Raw genomic sequence first — 8,064 nt, 5'->3', positions numbered from 1 at the left:
TTTCTAAAAGGCCTCTTTTCATGTTAAACAAATTTAAGTGCTAATTCTGCAACCTCATACATGTTTCACAGCACCACTGTGATAAACAGGACTGTTTATCAAGGCTGGAGGGGGTTTCTGTCAGGCCTGAGACAATACTAAAAATCTGGGTTTGTTGTTCTGCTGGAGTTACACCCCTGCTCCAGACTCATTTGTTCTCCTCCACACCTCCCTTTGTTTGTAGTAGAACTGAACACGTGCATGTTTATAAGTTACACTAAGATGTGCTTTTTATGATTTTTTAGCCTGGCTGGTTAGGCAGCTGATACTACTCTGGGAAAATGTGTTAAGCAGGTCCCTTCTGGGTCTGTCGGATGCAGAGCATCTCTGCCGACCTGACTGGGTTGTGGCTGTATCTGGAACAGCACGAGCACGAGTCATTGAAGCCATTTCAGTGCAAACTGCTCTGCCTGCTGGTGAATGCTACATCTGTTCTGGTGATGCAAACCAGGCCTCACCAGCACACGTCTGTTTCGTTTCTGCTTTTAATCAGCAAAAATTAGGACTGTCTAAACTTCTGCACTAGCCACTTAGCCACATAATATAAAGTACAAAATACAAAACAGAATCTAATTAATCGTTTATTCATGTTTAAACTTCAGTCTGAAATGAATACAAAACTGTTTGTAGGAAAAAAGTGCAAAATATATTGGCTTATGAATTGATCCATGAAAGAATGTAAGTTTTTATCTGTAACCCATTACATTAGTTTTCTTCCATATGACACAAGTCTGAGAATGATCATGCCTTTGTCTAGTCACATTGCAAATCACTGGCTGATGAAACACATTTTTCTAAGCTTTGCAAGACAAGTTATTAGTGAACTGATCAAAAAAAGTCTCAGCTGTGCAAAGGCCACTCTAGTGTCATATCTATACTGGAACAAAATTTTTGAAGTTCAAAGCAAGCTCTTGGTTATGAAACCTAGTGAGACTAATTGATTTTTTTTTGAGTGCACATTTATTTTTTCAGCTTACATCTAAAACATGTATATGCTCAAGTATATCAGAAAGAGCAGCTTTCATGTACTCAGATACTCTTGCCAACAATGCACGACTTATAAAGTTAAAACCTAAATTTTTCCATTAGTTTTAAACGATAAAATTTTATATCCAATATATAAAAAATAATTAGTACCTAAAGAATTAAAATATAAAGATGATATTGATTATCTAGGAACTTAAGTTTAGTTATTGTATTTACAGCTATATATACACCAAATAACAAAAATTTTGACAAGCAATCCAGTGTGTATGTGTGTATGCATTAAAAAAAACCTCATTTGATTTTCAAGTCACCAAGACAGATAGAACCTCTGTGACAAGTAAAAGGGAACTTCCAGTTTGCCTTGTTAACTGCAATACAGTACCTTTTAGAAAGGGACAAATACATGCTTAAGTAACCTTTGTAGGCTTCTCTGCAAAATGGACTTCTGCCTACTCAGAGGTGGTCGCCTGTTGAGCAACGAACAGTGAAATGGGGACACTCTGTGGGGAAAGGAAAGAAATGCAATTTATTGCTTTTTCTGGATCATCATCTTGAATCCTTTGCATTTTCCCGTTTATCGTGGTCTGATGAAAAGAAGGGAAGCATGTAATTCCTGCACTTCATTGCTTACAAAATGCACAATGAAAAAAAAAAAAAAAAAAAAAAGAAAAATTACAAACATTGTTAGAAAATGTAGCAAAAAAAACTCCACTATGAAATGTCTTCTGCCATCCTTGGAGAGGAGATAACAAATCCAACTTCATTGCCTCTTTTGTTTACTGTGCCACTAAAGTAGGGAAGAACACAAGAACAGATAACTAAATATGCCTAAGTACACCGTGACCTAGTTACATAGATGCTGCACTCACCCATTACATCTGAGAGGAGCCTCCCTAATCCCCAGGCTAAAATTCACATGAAATCCAGGATTTCAAGAAAAGAATGTAGAATTATTTAAAAGATATGCTCTATCTGTCTGCAAACACCAAACTGGATTAAATTACTTGACATGTATTATATTTAGTGGGGACAATTCCAAATGGGAAATTTAGAGGCAGAGGTTTTAGGATGCTATGCAGCTGTTCCTCTGGGGATCCTGTCATTTTCTTATCTGCAACTGCAGGGCTGGGCTCTATGTTTTGGCCCAGTTGAGCTACAGAAAAGAAACATCATCAGAAACTCTTAAAACCTTGTTGAATGCTAAACCAAGCTGCAGAATGCTCCTATTTCTGGCTGTTTCCAGTCATTGCCACTATAAATGGCAACCTCCTCCCTTGGGCTGAGACCTCTGAACCCCAGGCTGTGGCAGCAGCCAGCACGGCTGGGTGCCAGGGTCCCACCCCTGGCCAGTGCCCAACAGCCCAGCATGGAGGTGGCCTCTGAGCCTTTCCCAGCACAGGTGAGCTCCTGGGGACTGGCTGGGACTGTCAGCTGTGCTACAATGCCTTCTGACACGCTGACCTTCTCCACTGATTTTCTCCTATGCCGCCTACACCACAGAGGTGGGGAAGCAGTTTATAAAAAATGAGAGTGCTTTCCTCCTTAATATAGCCATTTTTCTGTAAAGTATTTTAAAAGCCAGAATTCTTCCTATTATGAACTAGAGCTTGTCTTTCTTTTGATTTATCAGAAGAATTTTAATTGAAATACTTAGAAACTCAAGCCTGGGGTTTACTTATCCTTTGAAGCTGGAAATCTCGATCTCAAGGGATTCATTCTGCCTTGACTGTGGGTTTTGTGTAAAGCAAAGCCAGATTGTTTTATTTGGTAGAGACTGAGCAAGCTGTTACTGACTTTTAAATATTCAGGACCTATTCCAAAGCAGGATGGTTGCTAACATGAATAATTTTAATGGGATTTTTTTATTATTTTACAGTCTGTGCTGTAAACTATCTTACTTCCAACTTCAGTTGTATAACCTATCATAAGGAAGGCTATGAGCAAGTAGTTCAGGGATTGTTTTATGGGATTGTTTTATGCTATTGTGTCTGTAAACTGCAAAAAGTGAGGAGGCAGCATAGATTGAGGTCTGTCACTCATCCCCTGCTGATAGTTTTCAGCAAACCAGGGGGGTTAATCTCCTAGACCAGCACACCAAACTGCAAATTGTTAAAAGGCTGTAGTGAGCTGCAGTGTATGCAACACTTTTCCTGCTTTCATGTGGTGCAATAGCCTGGCAGCCTAACCAGAAATCTGCTGCTTTACTCATGAAAATCTTTTTTTCCCAGCGTATTGCTATGCAGATAAAAGGAAATTCAAAACCATTCTATTAACAGGAGCTCTGGGGAGTCCCCATTTTATTTCCAGCTAAAGTAGAATCCAGTGTTTTAGACAGTGATTTAAAATGTCCCACAGAGTATAATAGGAAACATTATCTTCCATTGCCCATAAAAATTTATTTTCACCCTTCAAAACTGTGGATAATTACAGTATCCAGCACCCCTTGAACCCACCTGGAATTTTGGTCAACTTCCAGTGACACTTGAGTCAACTCTCCAGAGGAACTTGGGCCACTTGGCAGCACTCCAAATGCACCTCAGCTTGTTCTTGCAGGGGACTCAGAGCCACCAGGACGAGCAGGAGGTCAGAGCCCAGGCCTCTGTTGGCAGCCAAGGGTGATCCTATGGACCAGGGATATCCGTGAACAACATCTCTGTCACTGAGCACAGCTAGATCCTGAATTATTTATATTTTCTGTATGTCTTAAAGGTGCTTTCCTGTGTAAATAGGATTTAAATTACGGGGTTTAAATAAAGCTTACACTCCTCTTTCAGTAGAAACAATTTGATCTCTCCTTGTCAAATCTGAATGTGTTTACCTTGGGCTCTGACATGATGTGAAGAGAGACGGGCCCAAATCCCATCCTCTTTGCTGTGTGGGGAAGAAAAGGTGAAGCCAAGGCTTAATACATCAGTGGTAGAAGGAGTAGAACCCTGCAACATGGACAGCAGCAACATTAGCACCTGCAGCTTCTCTCTTACCGACAGAGCATGTGCTTTACTCTCCAGCAACCAATGCTGAGCCATGACTGCAGAGGAAGGAAGAAGGGAAAACAGGCTGGGCTGCACAGTGCCAACACGTATCAGAAGGCATAGTTTAATCCTGCAGGTAACAAATGTTTATGCGTCCCCAAACAGAAAACTCAACTGGATTTACTTGTATATATTCAGAGAAGTAACTTCAATAAATGGAAGGAAAGCAGAGGTCTTTTTTCATATATAACAAGATGTGAAATCTGGCTTCAGGTGCAAAGGAGATTCTTAGCCCAGCTGGCCTTCATATTCCAAGGTATTGATCCTTTTATCCAAAAAACAGATAAGCCGACTGTAGATTGTTGTCACTGCTAAACTAAACAAAGCAATAGCAATGCTGTCACCTCAATGAATGTGGCCAAACAGCACTCACCTGTCTGTAGCTCAGACATTCAGGTTGGTGGCAGACTGCAGGCAGGTAGCACAGCATCAGATCCCAAACCAGGGCTGCTTCTACCAGTGCAATCCACGAGAGATGTTACTCTTTCTCTAGGTGAGAACAGGAACCAACTGCAGTTTCCAGTTATGTTACTGCTGGCTAGTACAGGTTCATCTTACAGTCCAGAATCCTTGTTCTCAGTAGCAATAACTAAACAGTAAAGCTCCATCTTCCAAGGAGTTACTATTGCAAAGAAAAGCTTAGAAGCAGGTGTAAATGTGCTGGGGAAACTCAGCAGTGCAGCTTTGTCAGCAGCTTTCCAGGCCTTTGAGAGCAACTGCTCTCAACTTTCCAGGCTTTTGAGAGCAACTGCACTGAGAACCACGTGTTTCATACCCCATGAAAATAAAGCAGAACAGAGATCTTGCATGCGTGTTCAGCAATGGGACACAGAGATTTAGGTGGGAAATAATTCCAGGTACATAAGTGATAAATGAATACATGGTTGGGAAAGTTCTATGAAATTCAATGATAAGTTCAGTTTACTGTCTACCTCTTTTTATGACTCCAAGTGCCAACAATATCCCTATCTGCTCAGCCTGAAATGAGGTGCTGCAGTTTTTATCTTCTTTGTTTTGAGCCACTCCTCAGAGACACTGAAAATAAAATATCAAGTAACACTTTTACTAAGGAAAACTTTTATTTCAACTGTGCAATCAATCAGTATTTAGACAGCAGTTTCATAAACATTTGGCATTTAAACTTCTATTATTTTTTGGCATGACCTTGGGGTAGCATATAAACAACCCTGGAGGGGGAAAATGAACCAACACACTAGGTAACATTTACTAGAATGCTAGAAAAAGAAAAACAAATCCACATTATTAAACAAAATAGTTTTTAAAAGACATTAAAAAGTTACATTCAAATCAGGGCAAACATTAGCTTCCCTCATGCAATGGAATTCATGGAGCTGATCCCCTGAGACAAATATAAAATTAATACAATTCAGCTCCATCCTCCATTAACCAGTCAGCCATTGCTGCCCTTAGAAGAAAATGGCACACAGAGTGAAAGGATCCAGACCACCACAATGTCAGATACACACCTGGCTCCTACACTGGCAAGTCATTCACAACTTAAAAAAAAAAAAAACAAAAAAAAAAAAAAACAAAAAAAAAACCAAACAATCAAAAAGCAACATTTGTATAAATCAGTTTTTCATATACAGTTAGTCTTCACTGAAAACACACCAGGCAGATGCAATGTGAGTATATGCAACCTAAAAAGCTGAAAACTTCTGTTTTTGAAGGAGCCCTATGGAACCAGAGGGCCCAACACAGCAAAGCCTTAAGAACACTTTTATTTCCCTTTTGAGTCAGTCAGGAGGGGGCTCAGCATAAATCCAGAGGAATTTCAAAGAAATAAACTTACATTTGAGCCAAACTGAATTTGTGTTCTTTTCTCTGTTAACAGAAAGTGATTTGAGTTTGGACTTGTATTGAAGAACTGTGTTTTTTGAAACACATGCTCCAAAATGCTACAGTGTTATTGTAGAAAGGTGCTCAGGATTTCCTGCAGAGAGGATTCCCTCTGCTTTAGAGGCTGCCTGCCATTAGCAGAGCTGCAGCTGCAGCAACTGCAAGCATGTAACAATTGCTCAAGCTAAGAACTACCACTTCAGCAATTACTAACTGTAATTCTGCTTTCAATTTTATGAGAATAATGTCAGTTAATTGATTTCTGTGAAATACCACCAGCATTACACCTGTGCAGCTCTCTCTGCTTGCCATGAATAGGATTTTGGGCTAAACATGGAGTGCCCTGCAAAACCTACCAATTTTCCCCATGTTAGGAGATGGAATTTTCCCTGCATGAACTTCATTAAATGAGCAAAAATGCATAAAATGAACAAAAGCTCAGAGTTTGCTCAGAGTAACATTTTACTGACAGCCAGCAGTAGCTATGCTTGTGTACACCCAGGCTGCAGCAAATGAGAAGTCATTCAAGTTGACTTGATTTGCAATGAAAAAGAGGTAAACTGACTTGAAATACACAGTGTTTACTACAGGCTAATACTGGATTCATGGAGAGTTCTAAGACTTCTGTCCTTTTAAAATAATAGTACTGTGAAAGTTTAAAAAACAAACAGAAGCTTATTTTGTTTGTCCAGACTATGCAAACTGAAATACAAATTAATTCTCCCATAGGCTTAAAAAGAAACAGGATGAGGACCCTGATTTGAATAAGACAAACAAGATGAAGCTCATATCAAAAGCTTGGGATTAAACCCAGAGAAGGAATGAACTATAAGAATAATTAAAAACAGCAAAGCAATCTCTTGATATTCTTTCCTGTTAAAAATATTATCAATTATCCAAAAAATGGAGAGCTAATATAGGAAATTACTGAAAGTGATGTAGATTTTTCAGGTTTCTCTTACAATAACAGAGCTATTAAAAAGTAACCAAGTGATGTGCCCTGTCCTGCACAGCACACACGTTCCCAGTCCTGGATAACTCCTGAAAGATGGCAGTGCTTTGTATTTGTTAAACATGAAGAAAGCACACAAGTGTAGCTGTGGGCAGATTGAGCATTTAGTTTTGACTCCAGGCCTTGCTGGGGCACTGAAGGGCAGATCCTTTCTTACAAATACTATCACCATGGTAAGGCAGTTTGGAGGTTTCATCTGTAAGTTTTGATGTCACATCATCAAGCTTTTCAAGTCACATCAACAGTAACATTTTTGCTTTTTCTTTTTTTAAAACACAAGGGTTGCACATACACCCATTACACCAGCCATGGCCCCTTAGTTCTTACAACACTTAAACAAAATCAATTCACATAGTGTAACACTAAATTCCACATTTATGTTCATCTTCCAGAACATATTTAGCAAAATTCACAATTAAGAAATTATATTTTTTTCTCCAGGACCCAGTTTCTACAGACATCACCTAGAAGAAAAACCTGGAAAACCTGAAACCAGTCTGCCTGTTGTGTTCTGCCAGCTCTTTCTAGGCAAATGGAATGAACAAAGTGAAAAACTCATTCCCTTAGACAGCCATGGGTATAAAGTTTGAAAACAAATATCATCTGTAAGATCATATTTATAATTACAAGTGTTGGCTATGAAGCATTTAAACTTTTAAATTTTGCACTGTTATAATTATGACGGATTGATTCTGCTATGAAGTTCAATAGAGATATTATCAATTTATACAATTTTTCTGGATATTCCTTTGCTTACCTTGTTAGTGATTTCAATAAATCACTAAGAAGACAAATTTTCTCTCACAAAATCTTGTGGTATATTAGTACTAGGCTATGGATTTTGAGGAGAGGATTTTTGTTCTGTAGAAATCATGGCTGTGCCAAAGGGAAGCACATGAATGTAGACTGGGTTCTGGAGAAGTGTTTTATATTTGGTTAACATAAAAATAAAGAAAAAGACAGAATAATTAATGCCTAACTAAGCTTGCCTATACGCTGAGGTAACCTTAAATATCTTTGGTTTTCTTTATTTGCTGATAAGAAGTACCTTTATAAAACATTAAGTGATGAATCCAGTTCTGGGTGCGCTGCTCTCTAATACACTGAGTATTTTCAACTCCTTGGCTATTGAAC

Source organism: Vidua macroura, chromosome 12, assembly GCF_024509145.1.
Source record: "Vidua macroura isolate BioBank_ID:100142 chromosome 12, ASM2450914v1, whole genome shotgun sequence".
In the NCBI taxonomy this organism is placed as follows: Eukaryota; Metazoa; Chordata; class Aves; order Passeriformes; family Viduidae; genus Vidua; species Vidua macroura.
Note: the sequence above shows the minus strand (reverse complement) of the source record.